Raw genomic sequence first — 24,144 nt, 5'->3', positions numbered from 1 at the left:
CTTAGACCTTGAGCTTTCCCACCTCCGCCAAGTCTTCCTATGGAATGGCTACTCGCACAAATAAATCTCTCAGGCTTTCAAGCTCGCTAGGTCTTTCTCGCGCGCCTCCTCACTCCCTTCCTCCTCTCCCCCAGACCCCTCTTCTTTTGTCTCTCTTCCTTTCGTTGCCAGCATCTCTCACAAGATCGCCAAAATTCTTACCAAGCATGGTGTGCGGGTGGCTTTCAGACCCTTGACCACCTTAAAAAATTGCATCCCCTCGCTTAAAGACCCCAGGGATGTCTTCTTGGAATCGGGCGTCTATAAGATCTAGTGCTCATGTGGCACTCCTTATATAGGTGAAACTGGTCGCTCTATCCACACGAGGATCAAAGAACATGCTGCTGACATTAGGCATGAACGAGTGGCCAAATCAGCCTTGGCAGAACACTCCGCCGCCACTAAGCATCATGTCTCCCTAGAAAATGCTCATGTTGTGTGCAGGGAAGACAACTTCTCAAAGAGGCTGTTGAAATCTTCAACAACCCTTCCAACCTCAATCGCGATGACGGCTGGAACCTGAACACCTCTTGGCATCCTCTGTTGTCTTCCCTCCCTCCTCTTTCGCCTTGCATTCTTCCCTACTAGCTCGGGTTTCTCCCCTCCCCCTTTTTCTTCCACTTTTCTCTTTCCTGGCTCTCCGTTGCTCCCCTCTGTCTCTCCCCTTTCCCCCTCACTTTCCAGCTCTGGGTGGATGCTTGTCCTCGTCTCCTCCACTCTCGCTCTCTCTCCCCTCCCTTCTCCCTCTCCCTCCCTCTTCGTCACCCTCGGTCTTGTTTCTCTCCTCGGGGTCCCCAACCTTTTTTTCTTCTCTTTGTTGGTTGCCTTAGTTTTTTGCGGTCTACACTTATTTTTACAGTTATTTATGTGTGTATTCCTTTCCGTTTATTTTTTAGTTTTTGGATTCTTTTTTCTTTCCATTTTTCTTTTTCTTCTTAATCTCTCATTTTTATTTTTATTTTTATTTTCTTTATTTTATTTTTCTATTTTTATTATTTATTATTTATTATTTTATTGTATTTTTATAAAATTTCTCTTTTCTTATTTCTCTTTTCCAATTTTTATTTTTTCTTTTTGTTCACTTCACTGTTTTCTTTCCTTGTTATCTTTCTATTAGTTAGTAATTTATTTTGGGTTGATTTCTTTTCTTTTCTTTCTTTTCTTTTTTTCCGATTTTATCTGATTAGTTTTTGTTTTTTACATTTATTTATTTTTATTTTACTTTCGTTTTGCATATTTTTGGTCTTTATATTTATATTTTTATACACTTGGGGATATTATTTTCGTTTTTCTGACTTTTTACACTTATTTATTTATTTTTTCTTGTTATTCACATTCCATTTATTTATTTAATTTTATTTTTTGTTTGTTTTATTTTTTATTTTTTATTTTTATTTAAACTCTTTTGTTTTTATTGCCTCGCTCCATTTTCTTTTTCTTTTTATCATTTTTATTTTTTGTTTCTCTTGTTCGTTTTATTTTTTAGTTTTTTAGTTTCTTGCGTTCGTGTTCTATCGCTTCTGGTATTTTTGGCTTATATATATATATATATATATATATATATATATATATTCTTATTGATATTTACATTCATATAGATATATATTCGTATATATATCTATACGAATTTATTCACCTTGATTTATTCATTCATTTAGATTTTCTTTCATATTTATATATAGTTATACATATATTCTCATAGATATATATATTCGTATAGATGTTCATTTATCCCCTTTGATATTTATGTAATTTTTTGTTTCTTGGTTTTTGCATGGTTACTGGCTTAGGTTTTTATTTATTTTTTGTTATTTATTACTTTAATTTATTGATTGTTTGTCCTTGTTTTCTGTTTTTGAATTTTTGATTTTATATATATATATATATATACACTTATTCTCGTTTTTATATTTTTATTTTATTCTTGTTTCCTTATCATTTTCATTTCTCCTCCTTTCTTCCTTGCATTTTCTTCTTTTGACTTCTCTCCCTCTCCGTCCTCAGTGCCTCCTCGGTCTCCATGCCCCTTCCCTCCTCTCCATCCTCTTTTTATCCCCTCTCCTAGATCTGCACTCCATTTTTTGCTCTCAGTGACTCAGTGGCATCCTGATGATGGATCATACAGTATGATCTGAAACGTTGATGAAAAAACTCTCACACAATCTTCCCCAAAAATTAATTCAATATTCATGGATTGTGGAAATCTGTTTGCTTTGATCTATGAGCATATCAACAAAGAATGGCACAAAGCTACAATTGAGAATCAGGCCACGTGACTTCCAGTTGGGTGATCTTGTCTTGAGAGAGAACCTTAAGAATCAACAACAATGAATGCAAAAAGGAAAGTTTGAACCAAATTGGCTAGTCCGTACATCATCACTGCAATATATGGATCTGGCACTTATAAGCTTTCCACAATCGAAGGAGAAGTGCTTAAAGAGCCTATCAACACTCCCCATCTGAAGCGATTTTATAGTTGATTTAATCTCAGCAAGCTTTTTGTACATATCTATATGTCCTGAAAAAATCTAAAAATAAAAAAAAGTCCTAAAAAAATTATTACCCTAGTGAAAACCTAGCAATAGGTGCCTTGGTAACAACAAAAAATCAAGAAGAGAAAAATACAAAAAAATTGAGAAACAAACAAAGTGCCATTGGTGAAAACTTGGAAACAGGCATCATGGTAGCAAAAAAAAAGAGAAATTTGCCAAGAAGGTGAAAACCTGGTAAAAAGGTGCCTCTTGTTCCCAATGCCTCATCTTGTAGCGTACCTTCTAGCTTTCTGTATAGTCACTTTCATGCTTTCACTTTCCTACTTTTCTCGCTCATGTATCCATGGATTGAGTCTTAGCTTGAGGGCATCCCCCGTTAGTGTCACTATTTTTAAGATTCTCCTCATAGAATCTCCTTTACGATAGTCACCAGTGGTCCTCACTACGTCTGCCTACTGTCACTAGTGTCACTATTTTTGAGATTCTCCTCATAGAATCTCCTTCGTGATAGTCACCAGTGGTCCTCACTACATCTACCTACTGTCACTAGTGTCACTCTTTTTGAGATTCTCCTCATAGAATCTCCTTCATTACAGTCACCAGTTATCCTCACTGCGTCTGCCTACTGTCGCTAGTGTCACTCTTTTTGAGATTCTTCTCATAGAATCTCCTTCACAACAGTCACCAGTAGTCCTCACTATGTCTGCCTACTATCTCTAGTGTCACTCTTTTCAAGATTCTCCTCACAAAATCTCTTTTGCAACAGTGACCAGTTGTTTCAACTGTGTCTACCTACTATTGCTAAGTTCATGTCTCCAGGCTCCTTTATGGAAGATCTCTTTTGTGTCAGTCACCAGTCATCCTGGCTATGTCTGTCTACTATCGTTTAGTCCTCTTTAGGTTCTTCATCGTGAAGATTCCTCTTTTACCTCAGTCACCAGTCATTCTGACTGCGTTTGCCTACTGTCTTCACCCTACTGATGAGATTTATTTCAAACTTGTTCTAGACATTGACACTTGACATCAATCCCAAAAACATGGAACTCAAAAAAAATGATATACTTGTTTGGATATGCTAAGCTTTTTTTTTGTTTTCTTTGTTTTTGCTTTATCATATCTCCTTGAGTAACTCGATGATGTCATCTATGACTAGAGAAGTAATGATTGGGGGCATTATCTTTTCTTTGCTTCCTATTTGCGGTTTAGTTTCAATAAGTTGATATATTCCTATAAGAGGGGTGTCCACTGTAAGATCCTCTATCTCGTATTGAATGGCCATGTGTACCTCAACTACTTTTATATAGATACGTCAATGATAATGGTTCTTCTCCTTATTTGTTGGAGTAAACTCTTCATGCTATAGTAAATACTGATGCTCGTCCTACTAAGTGAACATACGGGTCACTGCGAGTATATCTAGCACACTTCTATCTGAGGTTACGAACTCAAGGGTCATTGCAGACAAAATGAATACTGAATACTTAGCATAAGAGGGATCTCCCATGTGTTTGGTGTGCTTGTCATGCAAGCAACATTGAGGTCATCCTAGCATTTATGCTCTAATGCTTATGTTAACTTGCTACATTAAAAGGGACAAATGTTCTGGCCATTCTAGCTTCTTGTGCCTCGAATGCTTATATTTAATCCCAAAAAACCAGTAACGTATGTTATATTCATATTTCCATGATTGCAATGTTAGTGGGAATTGTATAATATACCAGCTTTATTTTATATCCAGTGATGATAAATCATCAAGGCTTGGTAACCAGACCTAGGGTTGCATTTAACATAGTCTTTCATTACATACTTCATTTGTATAAGTGCACAATTCAATGGTCATTTTGTTCATACTCCACATGTATCAGATTCCTCCATGGCTGCACAAGCATTTGGTTCATCGATTCATGCTGCTCAATGGAATAGCTGTGATTGTCAAGCAAAAATACGCAACACTATGTGAGATGTCAATTCATACATATGCATTCTATCTAAGTACAAAATACATCTCATGTACATCAAAGCAAAACAAAATAGACAATGACATGTACATAGAAAATTGGCTCAAAATCTCATATATATATATATATATATCAAAAGAATGGGTTAGTACAAAAATGGGCGCTACTCGAGTGCAATCGATCAAAAATACATGTGGTGCTGACACACCAATTGATACATAGCCAGGAATAAAAATCAAAGATCAGCCATAGAGTGTTTAACTCTGTCCCAAATTCTCACCTCTAGGAGGAGCAGGAGGGGTAGGGGCAGTAGGTGGCAGAGGTGACGGTGGCATATCTGGCCTGACAAGAGGTCGTGCGCCCCTAGATTCTTGCGCACACTGAGAATATTGCTACACCTAAAGTGTCTCATCAGGAATGACACTAGTGTATGTAGCATAGTAATACGCTGCTCGAGCTAACTAGAAGTGGATCTCATCTTGGGCTAGCTCTAATCTCCGCTCTGCAGTCTTAGCACACTCTCTCCAAAGATCAGTGTCTCGCTGTCGCTCTACCAGCTGTGCATCCCTGACTGCCACTGCAACTTGTAACTCTCCCAACTATCGAGAGGCCTGATGAACTTGCTTGCGATACTGCCACACCATGTCCTGCACCCCACCTTCTAGCTAATCTGGCATATCCTCATCTACCAGCTCTGGTGCCTGCTGCTGTGGAGGTGCCTATGGCTGTGGTGGCACCTACTGTTATGGAGCCTCCTACTAAGGGGCCTGCTCCTCTATCCTCTGCCTTCGTCATCTACTGTGTCCTGCCCCACTACCACCAGCACTTGGGTCTAATCCCATCTGACGTGGGGGAATAGGCATCTGCTGTACCTGGTGCTAAACCTGTGGCAAAATTTGTGGCTAACCTAGTAGCTGTGGCTGTGCCTGCTGTTGTTGGGGCACCTATCTCTATACCTGCCCTGCCATCCCTAGTGGATTTGTGAAGCATGGGAATGGATGGCTGATAAAAAATGCCTGATATGTAGGTGTCATCCCTGTATCCACTACCTCTGGTAGGTAGTCCCACTGGATTGCAGCTAGACTACAGATATCTATCATGGATCACCCTGGATCCATTCGTGGTGGCCATCTCCGCTCAATATCCTTCTGCACCCTGGCATAGGCATAGTACTCATGAGAAATTTCCTGGGGATGGCCATACTATCGCCATACTCATGAAATAGAAAATCTCTCTATAACTGATGTCGTCCTGCCTGCCAGAGGTCGAGAACTAAACATCCATGGCAGCTCTCTGGGGGCATCATCCCAATCCTCTGTCTCTCCACAAGGTCACCATACAATGGACACCAGGTCATCAAGATGCATCTGCCAATGCTTAGTCTTACCTAGGGGGGCCTAGGTAATATGCCCTCGATATCTACAAATGTAGGGCTCCATGGGCTCTCTAGCATCCTAAAATATTGGCCTACATATAGGGAGATGCTCCTAAGCCCATATCTATAACACATATACTCCCACTGCCATGGTCTTCTTCTCATGAAAGATGACCTCATGCATCTCATGGAAAAGGTGGGCCAACATGCACTGACCCCACCCGAAGATCTTTGGTGCCTCTAGCATCTTGCAAAACATGGCACACCATCTGCACTCCAACCCATGCTATCCTCTTTTAGGACATAAGAAGTAGCTTAGAAATATACCCAACATGGATGCCAGCCTATGTGTGGGTCCATAAGTATGCATCAGCTCATCCCAGCTAATGGCCCTGCCTCTCGGTAACTCTCTCCCGAATACAACAAATAATGCCTCTGTCCCTACTAGGGGTACTATATCAGAGATAACCTAGTCACCATGAAAAGGAATCCTCAGAATCCTCCAGATGTCCTCCAGAGTGATGGTCATCTCTCCCATCGGCAAGTGGAAGGTGTTCATCTCCGAATGGAAATGCTCCACCAAAGCTGTGAGTAAGTCGTGATTCACCATCATAGCTAGAATTTGGCATAGAGAGGATAGCCCCAATTGGGCAATGTGCACCCGATCTGCATCATCAAGACTTCGTAATAGCTCTCCATATGGCAGATAGTGTGATCTGAATGAAACATCTCCAAAGACCTCCTGCGCGCACAAACAAAAAATGACAAACAAACGATCAGTATCAAGTTTAAACGAAGCATCAAAACAAACTAAAATGCAATTTTGGAGTGCGAAAATCAAAATTTTAAGCATAACTGTCACAAGATTTTGTGCAAAATTTGTGAAATCTTGCACGAAGCTCTCTAATTTTGCACAAAATATTCTTTCTTCGCACGAAGATTCTCATATTCGTATTCGTAGAATTGTTTCTACTGGCCGGGCATGTTCAAAGATGCTTATGAATTCATGAAAAAATGTGAAAAATGTTATCTTTTTACTAGACGCCCTCAATTAAGAGGATTGCCGCTCAGGCCTGTGGTAATTGATGAACCTTTTCGACAATGGGGTATCGATTTTATTGGACCTATAAATCCTCCATCAAGTGCTGGACATAGCTACATTTTAACTTCAACAAATTATTTCACTATATAGGTGGAGGTGATATCAACGAAGAAAACTAATTCTCAAGTGGTGTCAAGTTCCTGATGGAGCAGATTTTTGTCAGATTTGGTGTACCTTAGAAAGTAGTTTCAGATAATGCCACTTATTTTTCATTGGAAGAGATATCCCTTTTCTATTATGAGCATGGTGTATCATTGGATCATTCATCAGATTACTTCCCATAGGGGAACGGGTAGGCAGAGTCTAGTAATAAAAATCTAGTAGCCATCATTAAAAAATTGGTGTCTAATTCCCGAGATTGGCACAAAAGACTCTATGAAGCATTATGGGTAGACCAGATTACACCAAAAAGAGCTATTGGGATGGCTCCCTTTGAATTAGTATATGGTATTGGGGCCCAAGTATCTTTACCTTTGGAGTTATTAGCTACAAAATTGCAATTAGTCATTGAGGATCAATTCTTTAGGTATTCATTGGAAAAAAGAGTCATGTATCTGCACAAATTGGAAAATGAGAGATGTAAACTAGTTGATCATATCACAGAACACCAGATGAATGTGAAACGTATCTTTGACAGAAGAGGTTGACAAAGAAATTTCCTTAAAAATGATGAAGTACTCCTATGGGATAAGAGGAAAGAACCAAAAGGGGCACATGGAAAATTTGAGTCTCTTTGGAAAGGTCCATTCTTTATTTCAAAGATTGTTGGTCCTAACACTTTCTGATTGAGATATCCAGATGGAACAAATCTGCCTTTTACATATAATGGGCAGGATTTGAAGTTGGTCAACTTCTAATTTTTGATGTCCCTTGCCATGTACATCACAATTTTGTCGTGTTTAGCCTTTCTTGTTCTTGTCATTTTCCTTCCTGTTTTCTTAGTTTAGTTTTTGTCCCCTTTTTTTGAGTTCTCTGTGTATTTCGCATACACAGTCCCTAGTCAGAGCCCATGTTAGTTGTGCATAGAGTCACCTTTTCATTTTCTGAGGACCTCCTTCAAATCCTTACCTATCTTTGTTCGAAGCCTTTTCCTCACCATTCATGTGTTCACTATCCCTTGAAGTAGCTGGTCGAAGTTGCAAGCTTCTGCAGTTGTGATCCCTTCCTTTGAACCGCTTTGAACCACTTAGAACCTTGGTTCAAAGTAGTTCAAAGTAGTTCAACCTAAGATTTTCATACTAACACTTTTTCTTTGACAGGAAATATTCTTCATGTGGTGGCTTTCTTTGAAGCACTTTGAATCTCAGTTCAAAGCAGTTCAAAGTAGTTCTTGATTGGAATGATTGGTGGTAATTTATTTCTGAAGTACGGTGTGCCACCTTTTCACAATCAATTGAGGGTCTTGTCAGAATATCAAGAATCAAAATATGTTGTCCTTTTTTTGAGGAGGAAGTCATCATCATTAGAAGTGGGAGAATAGATCTTTGATTTGAGGAATGATCGAATATTGTACGAAATCAATCATTGTTAATTCATGTGAGAAGAGAAATCATTAAACGAAAAGCTCATGTAGCGATGCTTCAGACATGCCAAGCTTGATGTGAGGTAATGTGTTATCATGCCTATTAATTATCTAGTACTTTCGCATGTAAGCCTCTCCTTTAATAAAACCCATTCAGTAGCTTTGTGAATTACTTTGCAAAAAGTTGATTTCGAAGAGAAGGAGCTGTTAAGGAAGATAGAAGAAATTTGGTTTTCAGCGAAAAGCAGGTGAGAGTTTAGAAATCTTTGTTTTGTTCTACAAATCTATTATTTTCAAAGGATTGTTTGCTAGAGGTTTTGCTTGTTTTTTTTAGAATGAAGTCAGCCTTGCACTTTTTCGGCAATGCTTCTAGCCTTGAATGTAAGAGATTGGTGATCTGTGATACAAACTTAGAAGGGGTAAATGTAGAGAAGCTGCAAACAAATTTTCTTGAGAATATTAAGGAGATTAAGGGGTGCATGGAAGTATTAACAAGTGGGTTAATTGAAGCCGTTGCCTTTCCTCCTGCTTTCGTAAACCCTGAGCTTCTGTAAGTTTGCATTAACCATTATGATGTAAGGAGTAGAAGCATAGTAAGTGAGAATGGAAACACCATTCTTTCCATCTCAAGGGAAACAATTTCATCTATTTTACAATTAACAGCAAATACCTTTGCCGCATTCTCGCCCACTCAAGGTTTAACCGAATACCAAGAAACCCCTAGCATATTACGAAACACCCTTGCTAGGAAATGGACTGAAGTTAACTATGGAGGTGGGTCTAGGCTGCCCAAGGTCATTACTAAGGATCACATGAAACCCCATATACATGACCTGGTTGTATTGTTGCACAGAGTGAAGGGTTCAACTAATGTATATTTGTTTGAAGAGTGGATGTATAGGTACATTGAGATTATCTTAAAGGGTGAGAAATGGATGGATTGGGCGGAGATCATTGCCAATTCCTTGAGGAATCAACTCAAACACGCCAAAGAATCTCGCAAGGATTTCTATATGGCCTCATATTCAACCTATTGTATTGCCTGTACATGTGATCTCACTACCCTTCCACATGGGGTATGGAATAAAGAGATAACTATCTTCCAATATTGTCCTTTGTTGCAGAAAGATAGAGTTTTAGAGGAATTTTCGTAAGGTGCATGATGTATTGTATGGAAGTGTTTATCTAACTCTAAAAGGTGTTCAGATGTCGTGACTTTCTTCTAAATTGTAGAGGCTAGTTCAACACTATGGGAGTCACTTCATTCAATTTCCTAGGTTCACATATTTGAGAGTTGGAGGGTTTGAAGATGAACCTATGAAGTTACCCGGATAGGCCCTTGATTGTTTCATTTTAGCTGAGTTATGCAAACAACTTTTCTCTGTCATCAAAGATAATCTTCCTTAGGAGAATTGGGAAATGGCTTTCCCTATCAAATTGGGCTCTTTAGTCTATACTAAAATGAATAATGCTTCCATCATCGGAAACAATTTGCTAGGATTCAATCTTGGTTTCTATCACAACAGGAAAAACTTTGATAGTAAGGGATATGCAGCTCTAACCCTCGGCCATGAAATCAACCCTTCAACTGCTCCTCATCTAGAAGATCTATGGAGAGATTGTGGAAATGAAGAAGAAGTCTTGAAGAAAGACCATTCTAGATTAACCTTACAGCAAATCAGTTCTTTTAGATTGAAGTTCAAAACACAAGGAATTATTGAAGACGGTTCATACCTAATTGAACCCGGTTGGGAGGAGTCAAATGAGGAAAAGTTCCTAGCAGTAGACTGGAGCAAAGAGGAAGAAGATGATATCAATTTGAGGGCTAGATCTATATTAACCTATATAGAGGATTGGTTACAGAGGAAAAGAAGAGGAAATATCAATGAGTCTTCTCCTAAGGTGATTTCTTCCCCAGGGCCACTTCAATCTGACATTCCATTTTCTCATATTGCAGGTGATGCACTGATTCCAAATAAGAAAGTGAGATCCCCTCCCCCATTCACAAGCTATGGCTCCTAGGATGAGATCCCATTCTAAGTCTAAAGCCTTGAAGCAACCTAGTGTTCAGAAGTAGAAAGTGACATCTCAAGGGCAGGGTTTAGACAATAAATTTGATTCCCCTGATGGGGCAGACAGTGAGGTTCAATTCATTGAAGCCCTAAAAGTAGATCAACCCAAGTTCTTAACTCCAACTAGAGACACTTAGGTGATGTCAACTACTCCTAGTGTTCCTTCGTGGTTGTTGAATTCAATCAACAAGAAGCGGAGTCTACAGCCAGTATCCACACCGGTAAAGGACATAGTCACTAGATACGTGGCCAAAGGTTCTAAAACAAAGAAAGTGAAAACCGATGCTTCTCTCACCAAAGACCCAGTAACAGGAAAAATCATAGCAGAGGTGGCCACTTATAAACAAAAGAAAGAGTATGGGGAGATTGATGATGAAGGGTTCAAAGTTACTTCTTTTGAACTAGGTGCTATTAATAAGAATACTGGCAACAATTTCTTTAAGTTTTCTGCTGACCACATGCTCACACAATTAGAGAAAGATTCCAGAGAAAAAAAGAATTGAAAGCAATGGTGGTGGCAAAGGCTGCATACATAGATTCACTAATCAACCTAGGGGCTGCTCCCATAATCCAGATACCATAGCCTTTTGACCCAAACTCTATTGAGAGCCAGCAACTGATGAAATAGATGTAGAGGGGAAAATTGCTAACTAATGCCATGAAAAATTGGGTGAATAACATAGTAGACTAGGGAAATAAATTTATTTCTGAAGTTACTAGTATCTACTCCAAAGGTGAAGCGCTGCTAGGGGAGATTCAAACCTTGATCCTAGTATGGGAAACAGAATTAGCACATTGCCAAGCTGTGGTTCTCCAAGTATCAGAGGTTGAAAAATTTGAGGTTCTCAAATTTTGGAATGAAAATCCTATGAAGACCGTCGACCCTTGCATGCTTTTTATTTTGAAAAATAATATGAACTGGAAGGAGTCCATATATAAAGAAACCATCAAAGAAATACAAGGAATTGAAAATAAGATCATAGAAATGTATGAGGAACTAGTAAAGGACATGAAGATTGTCAAACCTACAGGCATCTTACAACTTAATGAAGGGAATATAGACACTTAAGTATTAACTAGGAGTTTCACCGGAGTAGTAGAACAGATTAGAGACAAAGAATCACCAAAGGCTGACGATTTCACCTCATTAGCAAGCATCAAATCAATGTTGTGCCTTAATGAGAACCTGATGCCACATTAGAATCTGAAAGTGAAGGAGTATAGGTGGTAGAAAGAGGCATGCAGAGCCTGGTTGATGAGCTTGAAAAACCCATAATCCCATGCCATGCAAGAATTCATGTCCACGTTTCGAAGTTGGAAGTTAGTGCGCCAAACTATCGAAGAGGAGGAGAAAACTGATGAAGATACTGGAAACTGAACTGTCACCTATTGGTGCTCTTTCTTTTTGATAACTGCTTTCTAGTGTAATAACGATTTCTTGTATTAATTCGATAGGGCTGGGTTTTGATGGGGGCCCTTCGGATTTGAAAAACTATAAATGTTGGGGCATTGAACTGTGTTTTTTTTAGCAAATAGGGGATAGAAGATAGAAGTTAGATAGTAGCATTTCGATATAGATTTTTTCTCAATAACAGTGATTAGTGATAGTATATGAATGTTTTGGCTTTCAAAGACTTGGTGCATTGAAATTTGAATATACATATATGAAGAATTTTGAATTATGCTTTGAAACTTTGTGTTCAGAGTGTTGAATCATTATTACTTTGTGGATGTGATTTTGTGATTCGAAAGTTCCAGATTGCTGTTACTTGGTTGTAAGTTCTTTTAGTTTCTGTTCTTTGTTAGTGATGGATGTTGAGATTTAGCAAAAATTCATTCTTTGAAGTGGGTTTTCTTTTTCGTATCAGTTGAATATGTCCATCTTTAAGTAGTCTTTTGATAATTACCTCACTACCCAAGAGTAGTTAAGAGACCCTTATGTACTTTCGAGAAAAAGTGTGAAAGTAATTTTCAATTTATTGTAAATTTGGTAAGGGAGCTGTACCTTCAAAAAATTCAGAGAGGAAGTGTAAAGTAAAAATAATGCTTTCTCAACTGTAGTGAGCGATTATGTTCTTTTATAATATTGGGTATAGAGTAAATTTGATAAATTATTTAAAAGGACAATTTGTTCACTAACAGCTCTGTTCTAGAGATAGTCTTATAAATGCTATTACTCTCAGGTATCTAGGTGTTCTGTATGGATCCTTGAAGATTACACTCTGTTCTGGAGGTAGTCTTCTAAATACTATTACTCTCAGGTATCTAGGTGTTCTATCTAGATCCTTGAAGGTTAAACTTCGTTCTAAAGAAATCTTTTAAATGCTTATCAATTTTAGGTATCTAAGATGTTCTGTCTAGATCCTTAAAGATTATGCTCTATTCTAGAGATAGTCTTTTAAATGCTATCAATTTTAGGTATCTAGGCACTCTACTTGGATTCCTTGGGATTAAGCTCTGTTCTAGAGATAGTCCTTAAAAGCTTATCAATTGGTCTCCGTGTAATCAACTTTGGAACCAATCTCATGTTCATGTCATGCTTTCTGATTTTATTTGAATTGAATGTGCTGCTCGCACATTCATTCAAAGAGGGGCAAAATGTAATATGCCAAAATTGGCTCATTGCCATGATACCAATTCTAGTCTATTCTGATCAATCCTAAGTCCTATTCCATTAGGCAAATTCTTATTCTACTACTCACTACTTGATTTGATTGTCAGATGCAGAAAACCCTAATCTGCATTCATCATGCTTATTATTTAATTCCTATAGTATTTACTCATATTAGTCACATTAAACCTATTGATTAATATTTAATTTAATTACTAAGTATTTATACTTTAATTAAATTAAATTATATCTTAAGGCTAATGTACTATGGAATTAAATTTATTTAATTTAATAAATATGCCTATCTTGATTAATTAAAAGAAAATTATTTAATTAAATGGAGTACTTACTTCTAATTAATTAAAAAAAGTTATTTAATTAAATGGGAAGCCATTCCTAATTAATTAAATGAAGTTATTTAATTAAATAAGAAAAATGTCTCTAATTAATTAAAAGATTATTTAATTAAATAGAAAAGGTAATTATGAGGACATATCTCATTTTATTAAATTAAATATTTCACCAAAATCTCTCTTTAGTTCAAAAAAGGAAATTTCTAGTTCACTATTGATAAAAAATGAGTTAAATTAGTTAACTCCTTATTCTACTCAAATTGAATCAGTTAACTCCTTTTTCTACTCAAATTAAATAAGTTAACTCCCTTTAATTTGGGAATCTTCCTTTATGACTGAACTTCACCTTTAATCCTGACCGTTGATTGAAATCGATCTCAACCATTGATGGATTCTAGGAAAGTCTATTTAAGAAACCTTTAGCTCTTCATTTTAGAGGAGGTTGAATGAGAATTTGCATCGAATTGCTGCTAGATTGTGCATTCATTTGAGCTCCCTACTTTCATATTCATTTTCTAGATTTAATATGCATACATTTAGTATAATTTCTTTTACATGTTCTTAGCTTAAACATGCACACTCCATTCTAGATTAATCTATATTTTCATATAGATTAGTCACATTTTATTTCAAATCCTTCATTCTTAGAGGGTCTGGTTGCTTAAACACCTCAAATCTAAGGATATCTAACAAGCAATTCCCTTTAGATAGAAGGCAACAGGTCACCTTGCTGGCTGATTTTTGGATGAACAATCCAATGTTCATTCCAGGATGAATCCACATACAAAGACCGTGTTGAAGTGTGTGTGTTAGCATAGGCCGCATATTCACGCATACAATATGATAAAGCACATTTAGATAACATCATCCACTACACATGTCGTAGGTTATGCAATAGTAAATACAAGTAAAACAATATATAATAAACATCTCATAGGGTCTCAAAATACAAGATACACAATACATACATACAAAATATGAATAGAAGTCTCCAAGAGAAGAATATGAATCATAATGATACAACTATATCAATGAACATCCGATAACTGTCAATCTCTTGGGGACCTAAATGGTAAGAAGTCACTACCTCTCAATAATGTGGTCACCTAATCAAGCTTTCACTCCCACCATGTAGGAGAGATAATGTATGATACACACACACAGATAATCAAACCATAAAACAATCCTAGGAAAGGGATCCTAATAGCCAAATCTACCTCAAGGGTACATAAACTACTGATAAAGAAAAGATAACCAAAGTGGAAAAGATACCCATCCAAACCAACATTACATACCAAAATAAATAATAGATAACAATTAGAAATCAAATATCAAAATTAAAAAGATACAACCACCTCCAAATCAATGTCAAGTGTTACAAGCACAATAACCAATAAATAAAAATTATCATCAATAAAATAAACTACTAATCACTAACTTTGACAATAAAAGCACCACTAATAAATAACTGACACTCATTAATAAAACTCATTTGTCAATGGTTACTAACATCTAATCAGTAAATAATAATTCACAATAAATACACCATTAAAATTAACATTCAAAAACTACACCACTAGATGAAAATATGAAAAAACCATGAAGGAGACTCAGGCTACATACTATTGAGTATTATCACATGAGTGAACTCTAAGGTTACTCTGGTAGTTTCTCAAGACCCTGAGTCCTTAGAGACTCTATTTAGAACCATAATACCCTCTTGTAAAGATGAGAAAACTAGTCATACCTCTCAAGGTATCATCTCATTACTATCCTTAGCCTATACAAACACTCAAGACATGGATGTGGAAAAATATCTAACTTATCCTTTTAATTTATCTCAAGGGATGGGTGAGACAATATTTTCAATTACTATATTATCACTTGTTACATAATTTATAGAGAGCTATCTTGGCAGCCACTTTGGGTCTCGACCCCCATTGCAAGCCATTCCCATAGACATACACCAAGACTACCTTCCCAAAAATCACAAACCACAATTGTTTTTGTAAGAATATTTTTAGCACTTGAATTTCAATATTTAAAAATCAACACCATGAAAAGAATCTAGTTGGTTTTTATTTCTAATGATAATTTTTAAAGATGACAATGTTCTATGGGTACGTTGAACTTGAACATTGAACCTCACTAGTTTAGAGGTTCAAGGTTCATCAATTTTATAGTCCAAGTTCAAAAATTAGAAGTTTAGATTCCAAATGACTGTCTCAAAAAAAAAGTCTTGGTGCGGTAGCAATATCTCCAAGTTTAACCATTGGATTTGTCTCCATTTTTGATATGTTGTTGAGAGGAAAATTTCCCATATCCTCATCGAAGTGATTGGTAAAGTTTTATTAGATGTAAAATTCATTAATCAATGAGTACAAGCCTATCAAAATATACTAAAAACTTCAAGTTATCATATTGAACTTGAACCTTAAACCACACAGTTCAAGTTCAAAAATCAACTTCATTAGTTTAAAGGTACAAATCCAAACTCTAGTTTAGAAGTTCAAGTTTGAGGTTCAACAGCTCAAAAGTTCAAAGAATTAGGTGGTCTAACAATCTATAATTATTCTTCAAAGTTTCAAGTTAGAAATTTTTCATATTGAACTTGACCCATGGACCACATAGTTCAAGGTTCAAAGTTCAAAGTGCTGGTGCAAATTCAAGTTCAGAGTTATGAGCATCCTAATGGTTCAATTTCCAAGGACCGACCACTTCAAATAGTTCATCCAACTCAAGGTTTTAGATAGTTCAAAATCATCATGGTTCAAAAGGATAGTCTGGTTCAACATGCCAGTCAAATCTACATATATATTAGTTGGTCCAAAAATGCATTTGAAAAAAATGTGTTTAAAAGTCTAAATTTGAGGATGACCCACCTAATATTTTGGCCTCAAATGCACACAAATTTAATTTAATGATCATACAAGCTCATATGATATATTATTTTAATATTTTATTAGTGTAACAATATGGTTAGCAGAGAAAGTTTACAAATGAAGTACCATGATTTGGCGAGCTATTAAGAAGTCGTTAAAAACCCATTTGTAATTTTAAAAATCATAAAGGCTTGCAAATTTTTAGGACTCTAGGATGCTCAATTAAATCATGGTGAATTTTCCAAAAAAATGTTGGAGGTGAAATTACATATTTTTCCACTCTTTTAAATGCAACAATTTAAAACATTTTAATAATGATTTAAATCAATTTTGGAGAAACATTTTAAAATACTTAAGTAATTTTTTAACCAATTTGAACAACACAAGTCTCATGGGAATGTGGAATTTTCATTTATTTCTCTTTTAAATCAAGAATGAGTTATTAAAATTGAAAGGTTACAATAGGCTATTTATGGAGGAAATTTGAAGAAAGGGTTCTTCTTCTTCTTCTTTCAGTAGTCTTGTGGCTACAGGGGAGCATAATATATTTATAACAGAGGGAAGAGGGAAAAATCTATTTAATCTTTTCTGTATCTTTTATTGTAATGGTAGGGCACCAAATGGTCTTATACTCATTTTGATATATATATATATATATATATATATATATGAATAAAATGAGTTTATGTAATAGATCATGTGGTCTGTATATTTACTTTTTTTGATTAAGATTAATCACATGGTTTCTTTTCCATGATTTTGGATATCTTCCTACATAATTATGTGTTGTATGTAATCATGTAATTCACATACTCATGTCTTGCAGAATCAGATGTTTAACTTCTCTCATTTCCTCTATATGTGAAGGACTAAACATACAATCTTGTGGTTGTTTGGTTGTCTTTCTCTTTATTTAAAATTAGAAATCTTATAATCACATTCATTACATGTTTATGGGTGGGTGTTGAAAGCCTTAATGTATTCTAGTTAAAGGCATATCTAGTTATTTAGATTCATTGAATATGTTAAAAGAAGGAGTTGTACCTCTCAATCTAGAGGAAGATTATTAATGAAATGATAATCTATCCAACGATTGGTACTTTTTGTCCTTCATTTTAAGAAATTGGATTCAATTTATATATTTCTTTTTGAAGGAAAAATCTATTTACTAACATATTTTTGGCGACTCTACTAGGGAGCTCAGAGGAAAAGATCAATGCCTAATATTTGGTTCGTCAACTTTTAATTTATCTTTGTGTGTAGAATATTGATGACTCTATGAAAATGATCATTCCATATAGGAATATCATGAAGAAGAAGAGATATGACCCTACTATACTTAAAATTAAGCATATGAATGACAAAGTGTTGCAAGACTTCTTGGAGCACTGTAAAGAAAGTATTTTGCATCTTGTGAAAACAAACCTCAACTTTAAAGATGATCACACTTCTACCTTGTTGTAGAGGAGTTTTTGTTATAGATTTCACAAGATGAAAGATTTGGAAGAATGAAAGAAAAGAGTGCAACAACTTGAGAAGGAGCTTAAGGTGGATGATGATGAAGCTCTAGTCATTTTAGTTCATCCCTCTCATACAAATACCTTGTTATGATTTAAAAAGAAGCATCTCAACCTCTCCAAGAGAGAATAACTTGTGATGGTAGTGGGTTGGAATTATGCATTGAGAGTCAACCTTATGGTTTTGAAACTCTTCTTAGAAAGGAGATTACCGAAGGAAATAGAGATCATGTGACAATTATGTTGAGAAAACCTAACCTCAAAGACCACCAAGGAACCCAGGAGGTACTCCTTGTGAAGGTGAGACCAAAAAGAGTCCACTCTTATCCTCTAAAAAAGAAACAATGTAGCCTTATGGAGATAAAAAATTAACTAGAAAGAAAGGTATAAGTGAAGAAAGCCTCCCATATTTCATTATTTTTCCCAAATTTAAAGATGCTAGTAGTTGTTCTTTCTCTAGTAAGCTTAAGGATGAACACTCTTAGATGTATGAATAACTAGAGCTTGATGTTATCTTTTCTACTTGGGATAAGGATAAGTATGGTCCTCTAAATCAACCTATTGTAGAGTCTTTTCCTTCATATGAGTCTTCTTATGCTAAGAACAAAATTAATTCATCTATGTAAGTTTAAAGATTCTAGTAGTTGTTCTTTCTCTAGTAAGCTTAAGGATGAACACTCTTAGATGTATGAACAACTAGAGCTTGAGGTTACCTTTTCTACTTGGGATAAGGATAAGTATGGTCCTCTAAATCAACCTATTGTAGAGTCTTTTCTTTCATACGAGTATTCTTATGCTGAGAACAAAATTAATTCATATCTGGCTACAAGATTTAAATTAAACTCTAACAATTTATCAGAGGAAGATAAATCTGAAATGGGTGTAGCAGTTAAAAAAATGAGGATGTTGAAAGGCTAAAATCTAGTCCAACATTGGTTCTCTCAAGTGGTGATTCTTCAAATGAAGTGGAAATTATCGAAGGGTTCTTATCAACAACCAAGCAAGAAGATCCCAAAGGTAAATGCTCAAATTGTAATGATGCATTCATTCTAGACATGGAGTATTCGAATCCAGATGCAACGGAGAATAAGACAAAGGAAAAATTCACAAAAATAGAAGGTAAAGCTACTTGGAGTATGCCTAACCTATTATACCTACCAATAGGGTTTTATGAGCATGTAGACAACTTTCTATTCTAGATATCACCTTCGAGTGAGAAACATTGTCTCTTTATCTTGGGATAAAAAGTGTTAAGAAAAGTGTTAAGCAAGGAGAATGCTGAGCTTCCAAGGTGATGCAACCCCAATAACCATTGGATATCTCAACAAAAAAATTTCTTGATGTTGAAGAAATTGTTCTCTCATCCTTCCCAGTTGACAAAAAAGGAGTTGCTTCAATGAAAGCTCTAGGTAAAAGTCCTTATTTCTTTGTTTTAGATCAAGGATTTCCAAATTTAGTAGCTGCAAGTGATGATGAATATATCCTAGTTGAGATTAATCCCATGTTTGAGGAATCTCACTTTTATTTTGAGGAGGTTTTCAATCACAAAGACCCTCTTACTTATGCTGATCCTAAGAGTATATATATTGAAAATGATATAACCTCTTCTTTGGAAATGTTGGAACAAGTTTTGTTTAAGTTGGGTATTGGAAAGAGAATTGGAATTTCTTCGGATAAGGATAAGGAAAAATTAGAAATGTATGATGAGATGTGGCTTTTTGGGCATGGTGATTGGTTGATAAAATCTGTGCACATGATCAGTTTGAGTTACCAAGATGAAGAGTTTTCCAAATGGAGTTGGTGTTAGGTTGCACTATGTTGATACAATCTATTGTTCCAAAAAGGATCTTTCATCTTACAACTAGTAAATGGCTTTGTGTAAGTCTCCCTCAGATCTGGTCTTTCATGGTGAGATTCTTCTCACCTTTACATGTTGTAAATAGTTTTCTTCTTTGCAATTTTGGTAGTGTGTAGCATAGTTGGTTGGTTTTTCTTATTGGTAGCTTAGGTGCTTTTGGGTGTTCCCCTATTCTTTCCCTCTCTGCAAGTAGTCCCTTTGACCTTTGTTGTATGCTGACTCTATTTTTCCAATGTCTAAGCACTGGTCTCCTAATAGAGGTTTTCTAAATTCTTCATGCCCCTCATGACCTACATCCATAGTTAGAGCCAACTATAAGCATGTTTTTAGCACCTAAATTTAAGACTTTAAAAATCAACCCCATGGAAAGAATCTAGTTGGTCTTTATTTCTAATGATGATTTTTGAATAAGGCAATGTTCTATGGTTACATTGAACTCCAACTTTGAACCTCACCAGTGCAAAGGTTCAAGTTCAAGGTTCAAGGTTTGCCAATTTTATGGTTCAAGTTTAGAATTTTGAAGTTCAAATTTCAAAATGATTATCTCAAAAGAAATAGTCTTGGTGTGGGGTCAATATATCCAAATTTAACTATTAGATTTGTCTCCATTTTGGATATGTTGTTGAGAGGCAAATTTCCCAGATTCTCACAAGAGTGATTCAAATTTTTTTATCAAATGTAAAATTGATTAATCTCTGAGTACAAGCCTATCAAAATAGACTAACAACTTCAAGTTATCATATTGAACTTGACCATTGAACCACATAGTTCAAGTTCAAAGTTCAAGTTCACTAGTTCAATGGTATAGATCCAAACTCTAGTTCATAAGTTCAAGATTGAGGTTCAAGAGTTCAAAAGTTCAAAGACTAGGGTGGTCTAATAATCTAGAACTATTCTTCAAAGTTTTAGGTCATAAAGTTGTCATATTGAACTTGAACCTTGAAGCACATAGTTCAAGGTTCAAAGTCCAAAGTAATGGTGCAAATTCAAGTTCAAACTTATAAACAATCCCATGGTTCATTTTTCAAGGACCAACTAGTTCAAATAGTTCATCCAACTCAAGTGTTTAAATTGTTCATAATCATCATGGTTCAAAAGTTTAGATTTGTAGGTTTAAAGTTCAAGGTTCAAAAGAACAATCTGGTTCAACATGTCAATAAAATCTGCATATATATTACTTGATCCAAAAATGCATATGAAAAAAAGTGTTTGAAAATTTGAATCTAAGAAGGGCCCACCTAATATTTTGGCCTCAAATTCTCCTAGATTTAATTTTATGATCACACAAGCTCATATGATATATTATTTTAATATTTTATTAGTGCAACAATATGGCTAGTAGGGCAAGTTTACAAAGAAGGTACCATGATCTGGCGACTTGTTCAAAAATGGTTAAAAACCCATTTATAATTTTAAAAATCATAAAGGCGTACAAATTTTTGAGACTCTAGGCTGTTTGATTAACTCATGATAAATTTATTAAAAAGATGCTATAGGTGAAATTACATATTTTTCCACTCTTTTAAATGCATCAATTTAAAACATTTTAATAACATTTTAAATCAATTTTGGAGCAACATTTTACAACATTTAAGAAATGCCTTAACTAATTTGGACAACAAAAGTCTCATAGGAATGTGGAATTTTTATTTATTTATGTTTTAAATAAGGAATTGGTTATCAAAATTGAAAGGTCTTCTTCTTATTTTAGTATTCTTGTGGCTACGAGAGAGTATAATATATTGTTTCTAATGGTAACATCGGGAAAAGGGAAAAATCTATTTAATCTTTTATGCATTTTTTTATCTTAATGGCAAGGCAACAAATGATCTTATGCTCATTTTGTTATATGCAAGAATAAAATGAGTTTATGTAACAGATCATGTGGTCTGTATATTTACTTTTCCAATTAAGATTAATCACGTGGTTGTCTTTTTCATGTTTTTGAATATCTTCCTCCATTATTGTATCAAGTATGTGTTGTATGTAATCATGTAATCGACATACTCATGTCTTGCAGAATGAGATGTTTAACTTCTCTCATTTCCTCTATATGTGGAGGACTGAATAGACAATCTTGTGGTTGATTGTTTGTCTTTCTTTTTGTTTAAGTTTATAAATCTCATAACTATATTCATTCTATGTTTATAGGTGGGTGTTAGAAAGCCTTAATATCTTTTGGTTAATGGCATATCTTGTTATTTAGATTTATTGAATATCTTAAAAGAGGGAGTTCTACCTCTTAATTTAGAGGAAGATTATCAATGCAATGAAAATCTATCCAATTGTTGGTACTCTTTTTCCTTCATTTTGGGCATTTAGATTCAATTTATATATTGATTTTTGAAGGAAAAATTTGTTTACTAATAGTGTGCCATAGTACAAAAGTAATACTAATCAAATTCAGTTCCTTAATAGGGAACCCAAAAATAACATTGGTTCTCAAAACTTAACTTCTCATAAATGTTCATCAAAAGAAATCTTAAAAAATAAATTTCAATTTAAATCAAAAAATACATCATGACATCTAGTCAAATAATCATAAAAGAAATCTTAAAAATGCCTCTAGTGCACATCCTAACTTGGCTATCTAAACAACTTACAAAGAAAAGAAAAACAAAAATAAACATCACAAGACTATAAATGAAATATAATAAAACACGTAGTTTTTAGCCACATGGTTTAACTCCATCATTTTCTATTCTTTAGTTTGGGTCATAAAGATGTGTTTAGGATTAAAGTAAGAATATACATGTTAATATAAATTGTTATGTTTATATACTTATTTAAATCAATAAGTATTTAAATGTCAAATCACTTTGTGCATAGAAAATATCATGCAATATTTTCATGTTATTAATTTAAATAATCTTAGCTCCAACAAAATACCCAACTCCCCTTTGTTTGCAAGTGGAGGATCTCCTTCAATTTGTCCCAACAATGGTGTCTCCTGATGAGAATAATAAACTTATGGCTCCTTTCACCATTCAAGCTGAGAGAGGTAGTGTTCTCATTTGCTCTTGAAAAAGCTCTAGGTTTGGATGGTTTTACCGTGCTCTTCTTAGAGTTGTTGGGAATTTATAGGTTGGAATTTACTTGTTGCTATTGAAGAATCTCAAAAAAATAGATCTATGCTCAAGTACTTCAATTCTAAAAATATTGTAATCATCTCAAAAATGAAGGAACCCAAAATCTTGCTGAACTTTTCCCAATTTCTCTTTGCTATTTGACATACAAGATTGTCATGAAAGCTATTTACTTATGCCTTCAACATCTATCGCCACACATCATTTCCCCCAAACAAGGAGGTTTTGTTCCAAGTAGAGAAACAATGGAGGGAGGAATGGTAGCTCACAAAGTCCTCCATTCTATCAACATTGATTAGACTCCCAATTTTGTTATCAAGTTAGACATATGGAAGGCTTATGACAGAGTATGCTAGATCTTTCTTTTTCAAGTTCTTCAGAAGATGGGTTTCTCAAAGTGTTGGTGTAAGTGGATTAAAGCATACATCTCAAGAGCTTGGTTTTTAGTAATTATCAATAGATTAGTATCAGGTTTCTTCTCCTCTAGACAAGGTGTCAAACAAGGAGAGCTACTTTCTCTGGCTCTATTCATTATCATGACAGGAGTATTAAGCATTATCATTTGATTGATAAGTGGAAATGAGCAAAAATTGGGGCCATGTCAATGTTAGTCACACATTATTTATTTACAAATGACACCTTACTTTTTGGAGTATCACAAGTCTTAGAGGATAAGTAGATTAAGAAAACTCTACAACTTTATTAGATGCCTTAGGGCAGAAAATTAATTCTCAAAAATAAACGAACTTTTTATTCAATACTAATAGAGTCATCTTAGACAAGATAGTATGGATCTTAGGTTTCACTAAGGACTTTTTTCCATCTACTTATCTAGGCATTCCTTTTTTTATGGGATCTAATAAGACAAGTTATTGGGAAAGTGTTCTCTAAAGAATTTAAGAGCAAAGTGGTGTCTTGGAAAGTTAGATGGCATAATTCTACTTATAAAATTAATAGTCTCAACAATTCCAAATTACTATTTGGCTGTCCTTCAAGCCCCCATGGTAGTCCTAATATAAATTCATAAATTAATTAGAGGCTTCCTTTGGGTGGGAAACATGACAAATGAAAAGAAAATTCTATTTATATCTCTTCAAGATATGGCACATACTCCTACATTATGGGGTGCTTAAGTGCATGACTTATCAAAGAGGAATAAAGCTTTTGGGGGTAAATTGGTCTGGAAAATGTATAGCAAACCACAATCAACATGGTGTCAAATGATGCAATAGAAATGTTTAGATAAAACTGATCCTCACATAATATTTTCCATGTTA

Source organism: Cupressus sempervirens, chromosome 3, assembly GCF_028749045.1.
Source record: "Cupressus sempervirens isolate cs-2001-9-10 chromosome 3, ASM2874904v1, whole genome shotgun sequence".
Classification (NCBI taxonomy): domain Eukaryota; kingdom Viridiplantae; phylum Streptophyta; class Pinopsida; order Cupressales; family Cupressaceae; genus Cupressus; species Cupressus sempervirens.
The sequence above is the reverse complement of the archived record's forward strand: the minus strand, read 5'-3'. Positions refer to the sequence as shown.